Raw genomic sequence first — 20,361 nt, forward strand, 5'->3', positions numbered from 1 at the left:
TAAAGCTTTTATGGTTACATTCATGCATCGAGGAAGAAAGGCAGTAATGAATATTCCTGTGGAGGATGCATATTACTGTTTACATCAAAGCAAACGACAATTTAAATGCTAATAATTGCATTCTCTGCCAGTGAAGATTGTCTTGAAGGAACAGAATAATAATCCCAAGGGACATTTAGAGATGTATATTAGATCTGGACTGACAACAAATTACCACTGACTCTTTGAAAAGAATGACCAAAGCATTTAAGGATGAATCTGCTGAATTCAATAAACAATTTCCAGGTGATTTCATTAGATAATGAGAACCTATTCTTTACTGAGTTATCAGTAGGTCCTAGAAAAAGGACAAATAGTGACAAGTACTAACAATACAATACGTTGGCAGCATTTGTTTCCAATCCCAAAAGCAGATACAGGATCCTTGCTGCTTAGGAAATGCTGCATTGCATTACATTATGAAGACTGATCTTGATTTTATAGGCTAGATACCATAGAAAAATATTTTTCTAATTTCAAATCCCTTAGATTACTACACATTTCTAATTCACTAATCATTTGCAACTCCTCTAAAATCCCCAATAATGTTTTGAACTATCATCTTCTGCCTCCTTTGTTACATCACTGGGCTTAAAGCTGAGTCTGAGGTGGCTCCTTCCGAGGGTCCCATGAAAGACAGCACTTCTGCATCAGGGAAGCCACAAATCCAGGCAGCTGCTAACACTTCTAGCATCCACTTTATTTAAAAATATAAACACAAATGAAACAGGTCAGACTAAAGGTCCATCTGGCCCAGCACTATTCCTCCGGCAGTGAATAACAGTAGATACTGAAGCACATAGATACTTTAGGAACAGCATAAATGTATCTCACTTCGGTACTGTTCACTTTCCTGAAAATTTTTGGCTCAAGAACTTTCTGCTTTAAAGATCACTGGCTTTGTGTTTAATACCTCCAATAGATTTTTCTTACATGAATGAGTCCAATTTCTTTATGAACTAATGTAAGCCTTCAACGTCCCTGCCATCCCACGGGTATGAGCTTGACAGCTGAACTACACATTGTGAGAAGGACTTTCTCTGTTTGCCTTAGCCTGCCTCTGGCCAGTTCTGTTTGCTGTCATCAAGCAAGCACTCATTCTCTCCACTTTCCCTAGCCACCCACGATATTATAAACTTGTGCCATAATTCGCTTCAGTTTTCTGGGTTTTTTTAGGTAACACCTTCATTTATTTACCATGTAGAAGCCATTCCGTACTCTACTACCACCCATCCTTTTTTAGAAAATTAATTGGTAATCAGCAAAGTTTTCACCAAACTTACTGACTGCTGAATACATACAAGTAGGCACAGGACAGAAGCACAGAGAGTATTCTCTGTGGCAACATTATACTGCACTATGCTATATACTTCAGTAACTTTTTGGTTGATTGTATTTCCCCACCTACTTCTGCAACCAGCTCAACAGCACTGCTTGGGTAGATGCATAAGACTTTTTTTTTTTTTCCTCCCATGTGTTATGAAAGACAGACATCTCTACAACTTTTACCAACTGCTATAAAAATAGTAAAGAGGAATGTAATACTGTACAAAAATGGATACCTGGTCTTGCCCACAGAAGGTATTACACAGAAGGAGAGAGGAAAGTCCTAGGGAATTCTTTCCCTAGGGAGTATTTCTGTCCTACATGTGGTCTGAAATTATGTGCAAAATCTAGGTCCTCTGCAGAAAGAAAGAAAGTTGGCTGTTGAATAAATGACTGTGCAAGGCTCTGGTGCTTCTAGAGCTGAGCAGCGGGTAAAACACATAGAGAATGACATTAACAGTATGAACAAAAAAGTAACAGAAACATATAAAGCTGAAAGAAATTAGAAATAATTATCTGGATACAAAGTAAGTAAAGAAACTGGAAAAAAATAGGAAGCTTTAAGTTATCACCTGGTTGCCAATTTTTGGATTTTCTAAGCAGTTTTGTCTCTAAGACTAAGGCAATTAGAAGTTTTTAAAAGCTCTTTGGAAAATGGATAGTACTGAGCATCTAAGCCAGCAAGGTAAAAGAATTCCTGTGCATAAATCTAGAAATAAGGATATACGGGCAGCAACATCTGCCCATTATCTGGAGTAGGATGAGACTCAAAACAAAAAAACAGCAAAAGCAGCAGGAGATGTTAGCTATAAAAGCAATATAATCCTGATTTTTTCCTGACTAAGGGAAAGACATCATTTAACTTCATTGGGTCTTGGATCTGGCACTAAGTCCTATTATACAGGCCAGATGCAAGGAATTTATTCCCCTTAGGAGAAAGCAGGAGAAGCAGATGGCTGTTTCTAGCAAACACATTGCAAGCCATAAGAAGAGTCTGTATTTCCTGTGAAAACCAAAATTTCACTAGAAATAAGATCTCTAAAACCAATGCGTTCCTTTAATGGCTCAGAAAACAATAACTTACTTATTATCCCATCATGCCTAAAGGTATTAAACATCATGTGCTGGATTTGTTCCTTTGCTTCTCAATTCTTTCAATTCTTTCTGTACTTCAGATGGTGGATGGTCTCCACTTATGTACTGCTATACCCTAATCTATTTTTAATATCTCAGTGTTAAAGTGTTCAGCCTGCAGGGCATGTTTAGTTTTAAGCTGGTAAGTCCCATTTAATTCAATGGCCAATTGTGCGCTCAAATAACTTGCTGAATCAAAGTCTTTTGCATCCACCAATAAAAGTAACAAGAAGTTAGCCTTCTCATTTGGGACCCGAATGTTAATGTGTAACTCAGCTAAAGGACTGACATCAGTGCTTGTGCGACTGCATCACCCTTTGCTAAACAGAAGTAACAGAACGAGGCATTTTGAATTTTGGCTGCCTTTTTTCCCCCTCCTCATCTCACTAACGGTTTGTGAATATTGTTCACGTTAGGCAGCATCTTAAAGCGTTCCTTGGCATCAAAATTGTATTGGGGAAAACCTTTACACTCTTCTGTTCTGTTTTGCTGTATAAAGACTGGTTTAATACCAATCAGCAGAATGGATGTTGACAGCCGAGTGCAGCTGAGAACAGCCACTTGCGATCCGCATGCTTCCTGGCGGAACCCAGAGCCCAGCACTTTCAAGCCCGGGTTGTGACCAGACTGCAAGAAGGATCCGAGGCACTCTCACAGAGGAAATATTTTATTCAAAGATGTGCTGCTGCTAAAATAATAGCAGAGGGGATACTGGGAATTGCCAGCCATGGAGATTGCAATTTATTATAAAAAAAGTCCACAGAATATATTGCTTTTTGAAATTGTGCTACTATAAAATATCTTCTTGAAGCTTGCTAAAGTGCGATCTAATTTAAAGCATGTCACTGCATCCTTGCTTTACATTGTTCTCTGTAGGTGTTACGGCAAGAGTTACAAAAGATCACAAGTTGCCATCATATTTTTCTTATGACTAACAATATAACTTAAAAAAAAAGGAAACCTTAACTCTGATACTCTTTTCCCTGGGGTTTAAAAGAAAACAAACCCCCCGTAAATGTTATTTTCACTACCTTGAGTTTTATGTCTTCCATACCTAAACCAAAAGGAAAATGCTACATTATGCAAATAGGATTTCAGGGGCAGCATTAGGAAATTCTCCTGTCACCTGTGGATCCATGGCAGAAAAGACAGCTCAGGTTCCACCCACTGTGCCTGCCTTTCCTCGGGTGTAGCTGTTTGTGTCCCTCCTCTCCTGCCCTGCCTGATGCCAGGGACAAAGCGGGCTCGGTAGCTTTCAGGGCAGCAGTGCTTCTCAAGGTGTCAGACCAGAACTGGTCAGTCCTTACGTGGATAAAGACCATTTATTACCTTACCATGGTTAGGTCGCAGTGCAAAACCAGCCTGTAAAACCGACTACGTTATGGTGAAGCCCATTCTCATGGCACGATTTCAGAACCTAAATTTTCGCACAGTGCTACGGAATTTTGGTTGTCATCTTGGGTATGGCTTTGCTTCACCTGCGCGACCGAACGGTGTTACCTTACTGCTTGTTCAATAGCACATACTCATGGACTCAGCAAGAAAACCATTTGTGTCTGTAAGAAAGGTTTGCAGAGTCCGACTCTTGCTCAGCCCAACAAAACTCATGGATCACCCTAGCAAAGAGCAAGGATGAACGGCTGCTCCGAATGAAGCGAAGGGAAGGCTTGGTACTTGCGTTAAACAACGGACCTGGAGCTTCTGAGAAGTCAACCACACCACACAGAGAACAACGCAAGGCCAAAGGTAACGCGTTACGGTTTGCTTCAGCCTTCATAAACAGCGCCACAGCTCAAAGAGTACTCAGAAAGACATTAATCTGCTTTGTTCTGTAGATAAGGTTATTTCAAGGCTTCTCTCTGCTTTTCATTTTCTTTTACCTTTCTGAAAAGCACCACTATTTCCAGATGAATTCTCCGTATCTGGTCTCAGTCGTAGAATGACTTTTTTTCAGGGAAATAAATAAAATCTGCTCACCTATTTTGATATATAGGAAAGTAAAGTAGTTCCCAATTGCTTAAAAAGTGATTTTTTTTCCACTCCAAAATTACTCAATACAACCACAATTGCAAAATAATCCCTTCTATATAACTTCTGTGCACTGAGGAGAAACCTCCAAGCTAACGAAGGGCAGGGCAGGGCAAGGAAGGGATAAAGTTATGTGAGTCTGCAGTTATACCATTGAGTTTATGATCAATAGAAAATGTCCATTATTTTACACTTAAATTTTTAGGACTGCGAAGTATTGTAGGCATGTAAGAGTGGTGTGGCGTTGGCATTAGGTTTCGGTTATGGACCGGCTTAAACCTAATTGAAACTGGTGCATTTATTTAGGAGAAGAGAGAAGTGAGGTACAGTTTTCCACTCAAAGATGAATGCAAGGCTGCGGGGAAAAATGAAAGACTGCTCTTAAGGAAAGCATTTCAGAGTATTATTTTGTGTGAAGCGTGAGAAGTGATGAAAATTGAGCAACAGTGAAAAGGAGGAGTGAGCTGAAAGCCTACCCACTGCCTAGGCTCTTATACTCCAGCCTGCTCTTCAGAACAAGCAGAAAATGTAAGCCAGGTCACTGCCCGAGGGAGTTGGTGCTGTGGCCTGGATAAATGTCTTTGGGATTTGGATTCCTCCTATGCTGAAGACATGCATTTGTGGCCTTTAGAAAGGCACAGAAAAAGAGAATGTCCACCCCACATAACAGAAACTCGGCTATGGAGACAAGTCCTTCCCTGGCTTCTGATCCACCTGGAAGAATTCAGCAGAAGACCAGGAACTCAGTGTAGCAGTGGGCTGTAATTTTGACCACGCAGCTCTGGAAGGACTGTGAAGTCGTTGACTAGAAAGATGGCATCTAAACAGAATACCACTCTTACTGCTGTGTCCTGATTGCAATTTAAATGGGTACAAATTCTGGAAATTAAAATGTAGATGCTTCATAATAGTAATGAGTTCACCAATCTAAACAAAAGATTGTCACTCGTATTGTTAAATGCCCATTTTAATCACAAATGCTGGTTTCAGACAACCCTGCTGTGAAATAAGCAAGAACTGCATTGGAACTCGTCTTTAGTAGGTGGACATCCTAATATTCCTGGAGTAGTTAGTTTATAATTTCTACACTTTCAGTGCAAGAAAAGGAAATATCTTGGTGTACAATATTTATCTAGTGATGGATTCAATGGATTCCAATACATTTCACAGAAAGCAACTGTTTTTATTACCTTATAGCTCTAAAAAGAAAGACACATGAATACAACCTTGATTAGGACTATTGCAAATAACCAATTATTTTTTATTACTTTCACTCACTGTAGTCAGGCTAAATTAATGTTCCGAGATAAGAGACTCGACTAGACAAGGAGGGAGGGAGAGAGTGCTGTGAGCGACCTTCAAGGTAAGACAGAGTGTGCAGTGAGGAATAGGAAAAGGTAGAGCAGCAAGTAAAATGGGAAAGGGGAAAAAAAAAGATTCGCAAAGCAGAAAACCAGGTTGTATGCTCAGAGCATCAGGCCAACAGGCAAAAGAGAACTCAAGAACTCAGCAGCTGCATTTTAAATGGATAAGAGGTCAAAGTCCAGCTATTGTAGTAAGCAAAAGTAATCTAGTTGGAAGAAAGGATGACTGGAGCAAGGATTTTCTCCTGTAATTGCTTGGGGTAGCAGGGACAGAGAACCACAGGTTACCATTGAAGAAAGTCATCCACAGAATAGTTTCCCGAGATACTTGTGCAGCCAAAAGCTGCTCTTTATTTCCTGAAAGGTACTGGAGAGGGGATGCACAGAAAAATGGTGCAGGTGTTTCCCTGTTCCCAGCTGTGATAGGAATCACAGGATGAAGGACTTGCAATGCCTCATGGATATTGATGGAGGAATCTTGATTTGAGGAAGGAACAAATAGATTTGGTTTCTTTCCGAAGCACGATTATCCTTTGACTCTAGTAGAACCCAAGAACCTCTGCAAAAATGAGTCAAGAACTGAGCTGTAATGTGCAATAACACCTCTGGTCCTTCCAAAGGGCCGCCCACATACGTAAGAAGCCCTTCATCCTCCTTACCTAACACCCTTTTCATTACTGTAATCTTTTTTTTTAAATTATTTTAAATTATTTATTTATAATCCTGACTTTGAAAAATATTAAAATGGGACTTTGACCTCTCCTTGCTCAAGAGAAGGAGAAGCACTTGTTTATGACATCCATCCATTAAATTCTGTTACATCCAGGAAATATATACTCACTGCCTTTTCTCAGCAGGAAAATTCTTCTTCAATATAAGACACCTTACTGCTATGTCATGTATGTCTGTATGCCTCAGCATGTTCATGTACATATATATAGATAGTATGTACATATTTATATGTACACATGTAAACATATATATGTTTGTAAACATCTGCTGTCTAGCAAAATATCTTGCTTGATGACTCACTTTATTTTTATTATCTTCTATTTTTCTAGTAAAGCAGCTTTCCTGAATTACTATCTCTAATTATTAAAGTCCACCACATTAAGACCTCATGGGGCCTCAGCTTTGCTTAGAAGACCTGGGGTTCCCAACCTTCATGACTTTATCACAGCTCTTTGCATTTTTACTATATTGAGGTTGGGTCTTACAGATAAAAATCACATGAGAATATTGATTTATTTGAAATAAAATTTCTATCCTCCATAATTGAGAAAATCTTAACTCTATGAAATGAGTGGCTTCTAAAGGTTTTAAAACCAGAAGGCCAAGTAAATCTCTCCTATGTCCCCACTACTTACTGCTCCTGTAATGTGGCCAGTGTATGCACGAGTGCATGCATGCGTATGTATTTTAACACCATTTTAGAGCTTGATTTGTGATTGTGGATCCTCAAGATTGACAACACACACTGAACCCTGCACCAAAGTTCAATAGTTCAAATTTCATGTTGAAATGTAGAAAGGACACCTCAAAGAAGAAAGTGCTACTATGTTTTTTAGCTACTAAAGTTGTTCTCATCAGTTTTGCTATAGAAAATGAAAGGTGGGAACTTTTTGTCTTATAATCACTGCCAAACTTTTTGTGCAATCCTTCCTTTGTTGGCTTTATAAGGAGACTGAAAAAGCATCCACTGAATATAATTCTTCAGATGTAGATCTGCTGCTATCTTGTCATATCTTAAAGTGATTTTGAACAAGCTTTTCTTTCAGATGTCGATCAGAGAAACAAGCCAGTAGGTGGCTGTGGAGGAAAAAAAGCAAAGACATCCTTTTGTCATCTTTGTTAGTGGTGAGGATTCGCACTGATGAAGGATTTCTGCTGTTTAGACCATGCAACTTCCTGGTGTTTGAACTGGTCGAGCGCTGAGGATCCTGTGCTTGCTAGGCAGGGAGTTTTCCTCCCACTGACCCTCCCACGCTGAGATTCAAATGTTGATTACAGCTTTTTAAGACAAGAACTTATACTGCCTTTCTTAAAAGCTGACTTACTGCATGATGTGCAGAGAGAGAGAAATTGTTCTAAGAACATATTCATATTGCACTAAATGGAAGACAAATTTGAACCATAGCCCATGGTATTTTTTAAAATTAAGTTTAATTACATTTTATATTATTATGCTGTAATGTCACTATACTTCCAATTTCTTGAGAAGAAAAGAACACCCAAATTATCATAAAGAGCAGGTCTCAAAACATTTCCTTCTAGAGGGAAATCAGTTTCTCATGAAGGACCGACCTTTTCTCACTTTGTCTTTGCAAGACTGACACACTAATTTTGAAAGCTCCAGCAAGCCACAAAAAAAACTCTAAGTTGAGCTCAGTTTTAGCAGCCTTTAAAGTTTATCCATTGCTAGTACCAATCTATTCTTTTCTATACTATTTCAAAAGCAATAGAGAGAAATTCTTAGGGGAAAATTCAAATACAGAAAACTAGATTTACTCCTGATTACCACATCTGAAATACCATCGAGTGTAGGTATTCATGTGTTGTCAGGCACCATGTATTGAATCCCACCTCACACCCCAGTTTATGTACTTCACTGATGCTTAGGTCTTGCTCTTGATAAAGGTTCTGAAATTAATGACATCAAATTAGCTCTTGGTTTTGCCTGCTCGGTCAGCTGCAGTCTTCCCTCACCTATCGGACTGGGAATTCACTGTTCAGGCTTGTAAGAGACCTCAGGACACCGTGGGCTTGTTTCAGTGTGCTGCTGACACCCTAGGGTACCTCACTGACCTCCAGCTGCTGCCGCAGAAAGGTAGGGGTATCCTGTTGTTTGGGTTTGTTTGTTGTTGGTTTTTTTTTAATCAAACCTGCTAGTCCTATCCAGGCATCTTGGACACCTTATGGTGTCTCAGAGAGCACAAGAGGCATATGCTCAGGTAATCAAATTGAGGTCTAAGTACCAGACAACAATCATTTTTCTTCCACGCCTGACAGGCAAAGAGTACCGCAGCCTCACCTGCTCCAACAGCACACAAAGCTGTTCCCATGGAGTTGCCATCTTCCATTTATAGCAGGCTAGTCTGATTTAATGATCATTAAACTCTTAAGAAATATGAGAGATTAAAGCTTCACTTTTGCCTGGAAAGTAGTGACTATTCCTGGACATCTCTCTCAAAAGTACCATTCTCCCTTACAACTGCACCAGTGTGTTAAAACAAACAGAGAGAGAAGCTGCTTTCCCTCCATTAACTGTCCTTTACAGCCTTCTTGCTCAGCTTTAATAAGAGTGGATCCCATGCAGAGAATGAATCCTGGAGGAGTAGATGGAGGAGAACCACTTTTATGAGCCGTAACTCCATCAAACACTTAGCTATATTGAATTACTCTACACCTCTTAAAAAGAAAAGTCAATATCTAAACACTATAGCCTGTCCCTTGCATGTTCTCCTTTCTAAGTTATTTTTCACCTATTTGTGTAATAGTGTTGGCGTAGTGAAGCTCACCCCATTACGTACCAGTATGACTAAGAGTGAAAGTAGGGCTAGGTTGTTCCCTTAAACTTGCATTTTTTCAACATAAATTTTATATGATGCATAAAATACATCAGACGGTAAACAGTTCCTTATATTTCAACAGCTAAACATCCAGCCTCAGTAGCTGGGAGAAAGTGCCAAAGGTTTGAAAAGCACAGCAAGGACAGATAAAGTTTGTCATGACAGTAATGACAAAGTTACAGAAGCCAGGCACCGAGAGGCTGTGCCGCAGCAGTTCAGGACACACAGTATCCCGAATGTTTTAATAATGTCCATTAGGAAGAGTAAAGCAATTAGTCTCCACTGAGAACATCTGTCCACTGCAGTCATCTTACATAAAAAAGCGCCAAAACTACTACCGGCTTTCCATTTAAAGCCTGAAACAATGCTATTTTTATTTTAGAAGAAAGCCTTATTTTGCAACAGAAAGATTATTTCTCTGTGGGCTTTCAAAAGAGAAGAATGTGGGCTCAGAAGATTTCATTGGTTTGAGCTTTACTACTTGGCCATGGAAAACCCAGCTGCCTCTCATACTGGCAAATCAGCTAATCACTGTGAAATAGCAATTGTTTTGAATGGATAATTGACTACAGGTGCAATGAATTACATACCCATTTTTGGAGCCAAAGATATAAAAAGAAGTTGGATTTTGGTGGTGCGGGTTTGTTGTTTGTTTGTTTGTTTAGTTTTGGTTTGGGTTTCTTTGTTTTTTGGGGTTTTTTTGGTTTTGTTTTTTTTTAAAAAAAAACTTTAAACTGTTTCCTTTCTAAGGCAGCAGTCCTTTGGAAGCTGGAGTTGTTGGAACAAGCTTAAGCGTTGCCTTAGGAGACACATTCCCTCTGCAATGCTATAGGGATCAGCAAAATCAAAACATTTGTTTCTTTTATGTTATTCTTAAGAAAAAGGAGGGACAGAGTTCTGAGGGGGAAAGGGGAAGAGAGAGAGACACACTAAGATCCACAGTCAACCCATGATGTTTTCGTTGACCACTTAACAACAAAGTAAAACAAGCATACCGAAACACATTCTCAAATCCTATGCTGCACTGGCTTTCTAAAGGTCATAACCTGTAGTCCTGTCTCCAGGATTCATGCACTGTACCGTTAAGCGGTGAAGAAGTTAACTAAACCAAATAAGTGAAGCGTGAACACTGCATACGGCATACAGAAAGATCCAAATACGAACTAGAGCACTATATGCTAGTTGCTATACAAACACAGATCAAGAGAGAGGAGCTCTGAAGAGCTGAATCATTTGTCACAAGAGGTTTCTAAATTGCTCTGCAAATTATACATTTAAGAATCAACATCCCCTGCACTGCAACATATGGCATATTTAGGATGCCACACAGCATCTGTTCAGCTTTACACAGCAACCTCACACCACAGTTCAGCAACAGGAGGTAGAACAGTAGCTCCATTCCCACAAAGAGCCAAGTCAGGAAAAATCTCACCTCTGTAGCAGGAACCAGTAGGGAAGTCTTCTCTTGCCTTTGCCAAAACAGTGGCATGGAAATCCTGGCATTGTCCAGTGGTCTGTAAGTGGTATGTTCCAGCTGCGCTTGCTGCTGAAGGAATTACCAGCAACGTGCTGGACAAGACATGGTATTTGAGATCTCAGGCAAGCTCCCCATCAGAGGAAGACGACTACTTTCCACCAGTCTCCTGGTCTTTGATTTTCCTTGGGTATTCCTCCCTCAGAAGCCGTTAGCAGGGCTGAGTCTCACGACACCTAGCAAAGGCACGTACGCTCATGAACAGCTTGATTCCACCACTGCTTTCGTTGCTCCAGCTCCTATTCTGCTGCCCTTCTTCACCTACAAAACCCCTCAGGGAATCTGTTTCTCCTTTCCTAGGCTCAGCCTGGTGCTGTCTCTCTCTCCCCTTCAGACTTCAGAAGAACCAGGGAGAGTTATGGGTGTTGGGGGAGCCCCCCTCAGTACGACACACCTACCGCCAGGCAGAAGGGGCAGCCACAGGCGAGCAGTTCCTTCCCTTCCTCATCACTGTTGCAGCCCTGAAGATTTAATCTGCTAAACTCCTGAAGTGCAGGACCTGCACAGGGGGAGATAAAGACAAGGACTAATACTGGAATGTCCAGCATCACATAAAAGCAGGCAGACTGCTTCAGATCACCGTCTCCAACAGTGGCCATACCTAAATAGCCAAAGGAGAGGAAGAGGAGAGCAATCATTTGTAATACTTCTCCCGAGCATTCTTCCAGCCACCAGCTATGTTCAGTTCAGGCATTTCCTGATCCTCACATCATTTGTCTATCTAGTGACCCAGCCTTCAATGGGTTTTTTAACAAGTGCTTGTCCAGTGTCCCCTTGAAACCCTGTATCAACCATCCTGCAACATCAGTATCCCTTGGGAAGGAATTGTGCCGCGCTGTTACTTACTGCATTACGAACCAAGCCGGACAGAGGGTACCCTTGGGTTTCCTCTGGCTTGGAAAAGTGTAACACTGCTGAGGTGAAAGGAGCGATGTTTCTTGCATCAGCAGAGATTAAGCTGTCCATCTAGTCATGAAAAAGAAGAAGCAGGAGGGGAAGAATATAGAAGGGAAGAATAAGTGGTAAGAGAAAGAAGAAAAAAGAGATGGGAAGACAGTTTTCTGAGCTGAAGATGTTAGTGTGACAGATAAAGAATAGGACAAATCTCCAGACTGCCTGTTGGGTTTAATACGCTAGAGTAAGAGTGAACTAGAAAATTTCTTTAGAGCCTTCAAAGAAAGGTTATTCCCTGTCTGTGTGGCAGGCATTTACATGCATGCCTCCTATTAACTCTAATGGGACATGCAAATCTTCCCAGAAAACTCCCACTGAGTTTTGTGCATAAATCCTGCAAGAAAAGATAGGTTAATAGACCCATGGGTATAAACCAACTGCATGCTTATTAACCTCTGGAATTTTTCTTGAAAATAACTCTGATGACTATTGTGGTTTTTTTTGTAGAATCAAGGGGACATAACTATGTTAAATTGCCCCTGTGCTGTTATGTGGAAGGTGGTGCTTAGAATTCATAAACCGCACAGCAGAGGATTTAGTCAAAACTGGCTGTTGTCTAATTCATATCTGACATGGGCTGGTGAATTTCACTCAACTCGCTCAGTAATTTATTTGATGCATCTGGTCCTTTTTCCTTAAAATCAATTGGTTCACAAATACATACAGAGCTCTTCATATATATTTATGAAAAAGATCTATTATTACTTATCTCTGGCATGCCTAAGCCTTATTCAATACTTGTAAATAATTACTGAGACCGGACATATGTCACTGAAGTGTGCTTTTTCAAAAGATTCATCTTTGCCTTTGGAAAGTAATGGTCCACATCCTCCCATGGTGTGAAGCTGAAGATCGCCAGGAATCTGTGCCGCTCCCTGCCTCCTCGGCAGCTGCCCATTAGCACCAGCAGACTCCTAAGGGGCTCCACGGGAGACACCTCTCTCTCCATAGGCCACCGAGTGCCTTCCTTAAGCTGCATCTGATTATGTTTTAAATTACAAGTGCTTCACACTCCTATGCCACCTTCAGCTCGAGAAGATGAATCAAAGGACTACCTGGTAATTATGTAGTTTCAAACACTTCCATGGAGTAGGAAACTGCTTTTATGCTCAATTTAGAGAAAATAAATTCTCAGGGGTTAATTAACTTGTGCAGTGCTGCTCAGGATGTTTGGTCATGGAGCTTCGGAGACACTAAGTGAGTCTTGATCTAACCATCTCTCTAAGCCATTTTTTATCTCCTGGTTGATATTTGACCATTGTGTTTGCTGCTGGCAGGGATTTTGGCTGCCCCAAGCGACCGGCTCGCCAGAGGCTCATGCATTTTCTCGCTCACCTTTCAGGCTTGGTGTGCCTGGGCTGCTCAGGAAGGCAGCACCGCAGAGAAATGTCGCTGTGGCACATGAAGTAGGAAGGACCAGGAATTAAGTGACTGCGACTGAATCTGGAAAGGCCAGCTTAAAGTTACAGAGAATCTGATAAGCTGGATTCTGCCTCGGTTTATATTCCTGTATGTTTTATGAATATGAGTATTATATTGTATATTACCAAGACAAACACTAAATAGTGACTCTCCCACTGTACTTTCCACAAAGCTGGAAACAGAGAGAACAGCAATTAAGAGAATTCAGGACATTTAGGCTAAATACCACTTCAATTTGTGAACAGTGAGCTCTGTTACATCTTTCGTGGAGAGGACTGCTCTCCTCTTTAGGACAATTTTGCAGAAAGAAAAACAGGAAAGTAAAAGAATAAAGGGCATGTGGGCTTTCTTTTGTTGGATGGGAGCCACACTGGTTGTTCACCGCAGCATCTAGTAGCTTCCTAATCTGTGCTGCTTCTGCAGTCACTAGGCTGCTGCTAAGTCGATAATGGAACATCACAACTGATAGTAAACATAAATCTGTTGACTTTTTTTCTCTAAGAGCGTAAGTCAGCCAAGATCTCCATACCGCAGCAAGTGGCTTGGAACAGAAGGCGACAAACTACACAATATCCCTAGGAAATCAGGCTGCAATCTGCCAGGTGTACGCTACCGCAGCGCGTGTGCCTTTGCTAGTGTTGGGACACGCTTGCTTGGGGAAAAGCCCTGTCGGCCCCAAGACTGCGTGCCTACCAAGAGCTCTGATCAAAGCTTAGCACGAGTCAAGTGCCAATCTGAAAACACCACTGCCTTTATTTGCGATCAGCTTTACTGCAAAAAAACATCATTTTGATTCATTATGCCCGAAGCTGTTGAGGCTTCTCTGCCATCTAGTACGCTTGCAGTTAACAGCACCACAATTTACAGCTTTTCCTTGAGTACCTCCATGCTCCCATACACTGTTGTAACGTGCTTAATGAAAGTAATTTCTGCAGCAGATAAGAACCACTTTTTCTTTACAGGGGCTTTAAATTGTAATGGTATATTAAACCCCAACTATAGATTGGAAAGGAAAAAAACCCACCACAACAACATGATTAGGCATGGAAACACTCAGTAAAACTGTTACTTATAATGAGTAAGAAGATGAAGATGTACAAATAAAAGCACAGCATGTTTTCTTTGAGCATCCTTATTAATGAGAGGGACTGTGGGGCTTCAGTATTAAACAGCCGATGAACAGCAGCCATTTACATCCGAACAAATTGATCCTAGCAAGATTAGCAGAGCTGGGGGACAGATTTCAAGCCTCTCATTACTTTATATGGAGACAAATCTTAGACGGGACTGCCTCCTCACCTTCAGCAGGGTTATCCCTGAAGAGCGCTTTAAAGGTGATTTCTGTGCAGGCTGGGCTTTGCAAGGAGGCCAAGGGACTTTGGTGCTCAAGGGGAAGAGGCACTTTGTCCCCACCGATCTGTGAGGGAGCTGCAGCATCCATCTGCCGTCAGTTTTTAACACGAGCCCAGGTTTTTCTTTCCTTGGAAGGAACTAGGATAAAACTAATATAAACGCATTTGTTGGTTGTTGTGCCACTGGGAGAAGTACTGAGTTTCTATAAATCACTGGAAATACTTGACCAGTACATTTAAATTGTATTTTGAGGTTTGCTTTTTATAAAATTATTATGCAGTAGAATCAGTGTGCTACAGCAGCACAAGCAGGAATAGCTTTTCATGGAAAGCTGCCAGTCTCCTGACTTGCCTATAGAAAAAGATGAGTAAAGCAAAAAAAAAAAAAGAGGTTTTGCTTGTGGTTTGTTTTTTGTTGTTGTTTTCTTTTTCAGGCATAAATAGAATGAAAATTTTGGAAATCACAGACCGAAATAAAAGACAATGGCAGGTAAGTTTCCAACTCTAAAACCCTGAGGATTTTATAGTCACCCCACACGCTCCCTTTTGAGCTAAGAACCATAATATTCATCTATACAGAGGATTCACATAGATGGCTTGTGGGAAGCTGAATGGGCTTTCACTGCAAGAAAATACTCTTCTTTTCTGGTCTGTGTAGGAGGACCCAGTTATTCTTTCCTATTTAATCAGCATATTCACTTAGAATGTGCTGACTGTTCTTGGTTTCATAACTAATAGGCAATATAACAGTTTCATCAAATCCAAAATGAAATGTGCAATTTAGAAGGCTAAACAGAGCAATGAAATATGTGATTATTTAATAGAAAATAGTGATTTGAGATCCTCAATCCTGTTCAGCTATCACTGAATTTTGTTTGTAACACAGAGTCTAAAGTCATCACTTTCTAAATACAGTGTACATGTAGCTAAACCTTTTAATATAGGTAGTTTTGCCCGTTTTCTGTAACTTAGTGCATAATAATATACATGGGGCCAAAGAGGAAGCTTGGGACCCCTTAAACCCTGGGAGGTCTGCTCGAGAGCTGCTGCATTAGGAGGCTGCTGGACTCCCAACCGGCCAGAAGAACAGAGAAGAGAACAGGCAAGAGAACCTCATAGGCAAGATTACTGTGATCTATACAGAGAGATTTTCTTACACTATGGTTTACAACTACAATTACAATACACAAAAGAAGTCAAAAGTGGGCACCCTGGTCTTCGTACTAAATATTCATGAGGATTTGCTTTTTATAGTGAGCTTCCATGCAGAAATTTCAAAATTCTGTTTTCTCTGTCTTTCCTCCTTCCCTCTTTTACATCATTGATGTGAGCTATTGGTACCAACTGTATCCTGTATCTCTGGTCAGGATAATAAATTTGACAAACTGAGCTTGTATTTCAGGAAGATCTTCCTAGGGCTATCATCTTTTCTGAAGCCCTCTCCTTACAGCCTCTGGCTGCAGGAGACACAGGACTACTTTTCCATCACTCAACCTTCCATATGAGCCAACACACAAATTCTGGGGATGTTGTGATCTAGGGTCTATTTCTACCAAAAGAATTGTAACAATGAGCCAAAGCTCTCCTACCACCACAATTCTTAATAGAGACAGCTCATAGGCCATACACCACACAAGGGGAGAAAGCAGAAACAAATAAAAGATGAAGAGATGAGACAAAGTCAATACTAGTAAGTTTAAAGCAAAGAAGTCAAAGCATTAGAGAATTAGAAAAACAAAACAAAACCAAAAAAAACCCTAGACACACGGCAAGATGAAGAAGCAAAGGAGGAAACGGCAGCTCTGCAAGATGAAAGGTCAGCCCATTGCAAGGAGCTCTGACATACCCCCGGGTGACAAGTGCCTGACTGTCCCAGACTGGGCGTGACTGCCCTTGAGGTGATAAATATATTAACGCTCAGCCTAAGAGCATGTTCATCTTAGCTCATTACCGGGACTATTAGCAAAAGTCAGATAATTACCAGGTAACGCTTATCACCATGTATTCATAACCATATCATCCTGCTTTCAAACCTCCAAGCCTTGCCAAAGGTGCCCAGATAAGTCACCCATAGACACAAGAGTTACAGTGTGACAGAAGGAAGCAATCCCCTCTCCTTAAACATCTACCACTGCCTCCCATACTCATACTTCTCATTCTCTCTCCACTGTCTTACATGGAAACAGAGGTGATGAGGTGACTGAGAAACATTTTAATGGTAAGTATCTCATTTGAGACATTTGTTACCCTATCTCTTCTGTGAAACAGAGATTTGGGAATCTTCTTATAAAGAGATGGAGAAATTGGCTCATTAAAAAGGGAAATTATCTGCATGGGTTCACTAAAAAGGAGTACTGTCAGAAGAGTATGACAGAGTACATCGATGAGGACATCAGGACAGAAGCCAGTCTGATGTAATATAACCTAGAATCCAGAAAGGCTTTTGACAGCATTTATTTTTTTTTTATGAGAAGTTAAGCAGAGCAGGCCTAGTTTCTGGAGTAAAAGTCAGAGCAATAACCTGCATATAAAGCTGACTGCTGAACTGTAAATGGTAAATCTCATTTTTAATGGGGAGATGTGATCTCTAGCAAAATGGAGTGGTAGGACTGGTTTTACTTAACAATTTTAATATATTCACTGTTTGAAAAGAGGAACAGCTTGACATGCTGGTTCTATGCAAAAGGGATATCATAAATCTTACTTAATTATATAAATATTAATCCTTTCCTGTAATTGTACCATAAACCACAAAAGTTATCTGATAAAGGTTAAAAGCGTTAGACAGATTGGCAAGATTGTCTTTTTTCCTTTAAGACTAGTGCAGTGATTTTTTACCCTTTCAAAGATATACACCTGTCTAGAGCAGCTGGTTTTCCATCACCTTCAGGATTTGTGCTTCTAAACTCCTGAAACTTGTGATGGGCTGAACACCACCTGAGGAACAGGGGGCTGGTTTAAATTTTATAAAATGAAAGTTAATCACCGAGGGTCCTTTTGGCCTCCAGGTTCTCATATATGGAAAAGGTGTTTGCTCTCTGAACATTTTTAAACAGGCTGCAGCTAGATCTTGCAGGTTATGAAGGAGATTATGGAGACCGAGCCAAGGCACTGTGTTGCAGTACTGGTGCTTCAAGAAATGCCATGACACGAGATGTCCCCGAGATTTTGTTCTTTGCTCCCAGAGGTTCTGAATAAACTCATAGGTCATTCGTTACTCACGTGAACCTCTCCTCCATCCATGCAGAGTCTGCATGGTCTCTGTCACTGGAGGTGGACCGCTCTTCCCGTAAGGTCGAGATGCTACATCTGAGCAAGCTTCACAGTTTCCATGGTGCTCTGTTTCCTCCTAGGGAGGGAAAAGTCATGGAAGTCGTACAACAGGGAATAGCCTTAAAAAGGGGAAGAAGTATAGAAACTGTCTATGCTTCCCTCTTCTCCCCTTTCTGCAGCCACTACAGTATTTGTTCAGCTCTGATGGGATGGGGACAAGCGCAGTGAGGTTAGAGAGGAACCATCTAGGGAGGCAGTAGGGCCACAGCAAAAACAAAAGAAAACCAAAACCAAAAAATGCTACTCCGGCTGTTTCAGGGTAAATACAGGTTGCTGGCAATTCCAAATGGATGCAGAGAAATTAGGGCAGTATTGTTTAAATTCATTACTTGTTCTGAATCTACTAGTTCCAAAGGGTGCAAGACAGTCAGAATTTCTTTCAGAAGATTCAGCCAACTTCTGGTAGGGCTAGAGCAACAAACAGAATACCAACAAACAGAACAAAGGCCACTTTATAAACACATATAGTGGACATTTTATAGTACCACTTTTGAGTTTGAGATGCTATACAATTCACAGCTCAGATGATCTCTGATCTCCAAAGATGACTGAAATAGTGTGCAAGTGAAAAGCAGACAAAATTGAGATGGTACACTTTGACATGAATTCATAGTCTCAGTCAAGTTTCAAGTGAAGAGATGCCAATAGCCCAGAAAATCACAGTCCCCAGGGAAATACTGGACATCCCACCAGGGCACCCAAGGCCTGCCTGGAGATGAACACGCCAGTTCTCTCTGATGATGGATGTAAATCATTCAAGTTTTTAAAATAGGGATAATAGGATGCTCTGCAAGAATGAAAAATGTACTTGGGGAGGAATGATGGAATGATGCAGGGTAATTGTTGTCTGGCTAATCAGGAACATAGTTCTGCCAGCTGAGCCACTGAAGGTGAGGTGACAACACAATCTTTCACTAATTTAGAGTCTGATTCCGTTGTGGAGCAATTAATTCCTGAGTTCACACACAAAAGCTTGACGCACGGATCCCAGCAGGGAAGGGAGTATGCTTTAATCTTGCCTTGCAAAATTCTTCTCACCCATTCAACCAAGGGAGTTTGTTTCTTGGCAGACATGCAACTATCATTAGATTTTAATTATCAGTATAAATGGCAAACAAGCATAGATGACACTTGGGTATCCCACTTCCTTTTCAGACTTGCAGGTCTGCTTTAATCTGATCCATTACTGCGTATTGGTGCAGAACACTGAGTGCACAGAGTGGATTTCCAAAGCATGGGTCCTGAGGATGCACGATACAAGGATGCTTGGGCAGTATTGAGCACTGGCCTTACCGAACATGAAACAGCATCCTGCAAAAGGAAGACTTGACATAAAAAAACACCATGCCTGTGAGCAGGCTGCTGAGGGTGACAGGACAAGGCAAACTGGGGAGAGCAATAAGAAAGCCTGTCAAGTATCTGTTTCCAGACATTAGGATTGTGGTTAATAAAACAGGAAGAATTTGAAATCTTAGTGCATGGGTGAAACTGCCAGCACTACAGCAACATGATGGGGCAACCTGTAGCACTGGTATGTTAGTATCAAGCATGTCCAGGAATGACAGGCAAGGAAAGAAAGAGACAAAGGTCTGCAAAACTTAGGAGAAAATGGTATGTGCTTGCTCTAAGTTCAGATGGGAGAGAAGAGTCAGAGCTGCAAGAAGTTATGAAGGAGGAAAAAATAAAGGGGAGGATTTCCCAGCAGCAGCCCGTTGCAGATTCTTAGCTGGAAGCAGAGAATGAATGCAGCTGTGCTTAGGAATGGACTAAAACCATAAGTAACCACATGATGTTTTCAAGGATGGTGTTGTAAGGGAAGGACAATCCATAACTTCATTGAGATGCATGTTTATATAAGCATACATATATCTCCAATCAGTCATTTTTTCGTGCTAAGCAAAGAGGCATTCGGTGTCACCCACCTCTGCGAGTGTCAGCTGTAGCTCATTAAACAGCTTCTGCATTTGATGATGCCCTGGTTCCCAAACTACCCAACGTCAGAGTGCACAGCAGTGCGTCACGCAGGAGATGAGCGGCAACCCTGCTGGCACTGCTGCACACCAAGGGGGTGAAGCTTTTCTGAGCCAATTCCCCTATTGCAAAATTAAACATATATACAATTCCCCCAAAGAGCGCTCATGCCAGGTTATCTTAACCATAAGGCCAGGATATTTTTTGGGACACACTCAAGCTAAAAGCTAAGATGGAAACAACACGCTTTGGGGAAACTAACTACAAGGGGAAAGGAATTTTTTTCCTCATTCAGTCCAGGGAGGACTGGTTGGAAAATATGAACGTCATTTGTA

The 20,361-nt window shown here is 41.0% G+C and overlaps 1 long non-coding RNA gene across 1 annotated transcript in view; it reads right to left on the reverse strand.

Moving 5' to 3' along the window:
- Positions 1–17,950: 17,950 nt before the first annotated feature.
- Positions 17,951–20,361, reverse strand: part of LOC119143867 — a 42,474-nt gene continuing 40,063 nt past the window's right edge. Inside the window, exon 3 of the long non-coding RNA XR_005102855.1 lies at positions 17,951–18,071. This is a non-coding gene — a long non-coding RNA (uncharacterized LOC119143867). The remainder of the gene's footprint in view (positions 18,072–20,361) is intronic.

The sequence above is a fragment of the Falco rusticolus genome, chromosome 2 (genome assembly GCF_015220075.1).
Source record: "Falco rusticolus isolate bFalRus1 chromosome 2, bFalRus1.pri, whole genome shotgun sequence".
NCBI lineage: Eukaryota > Metazoa > Chordata > Aves > Falconiformes > Falconidae > Falco > Falco rusticolus.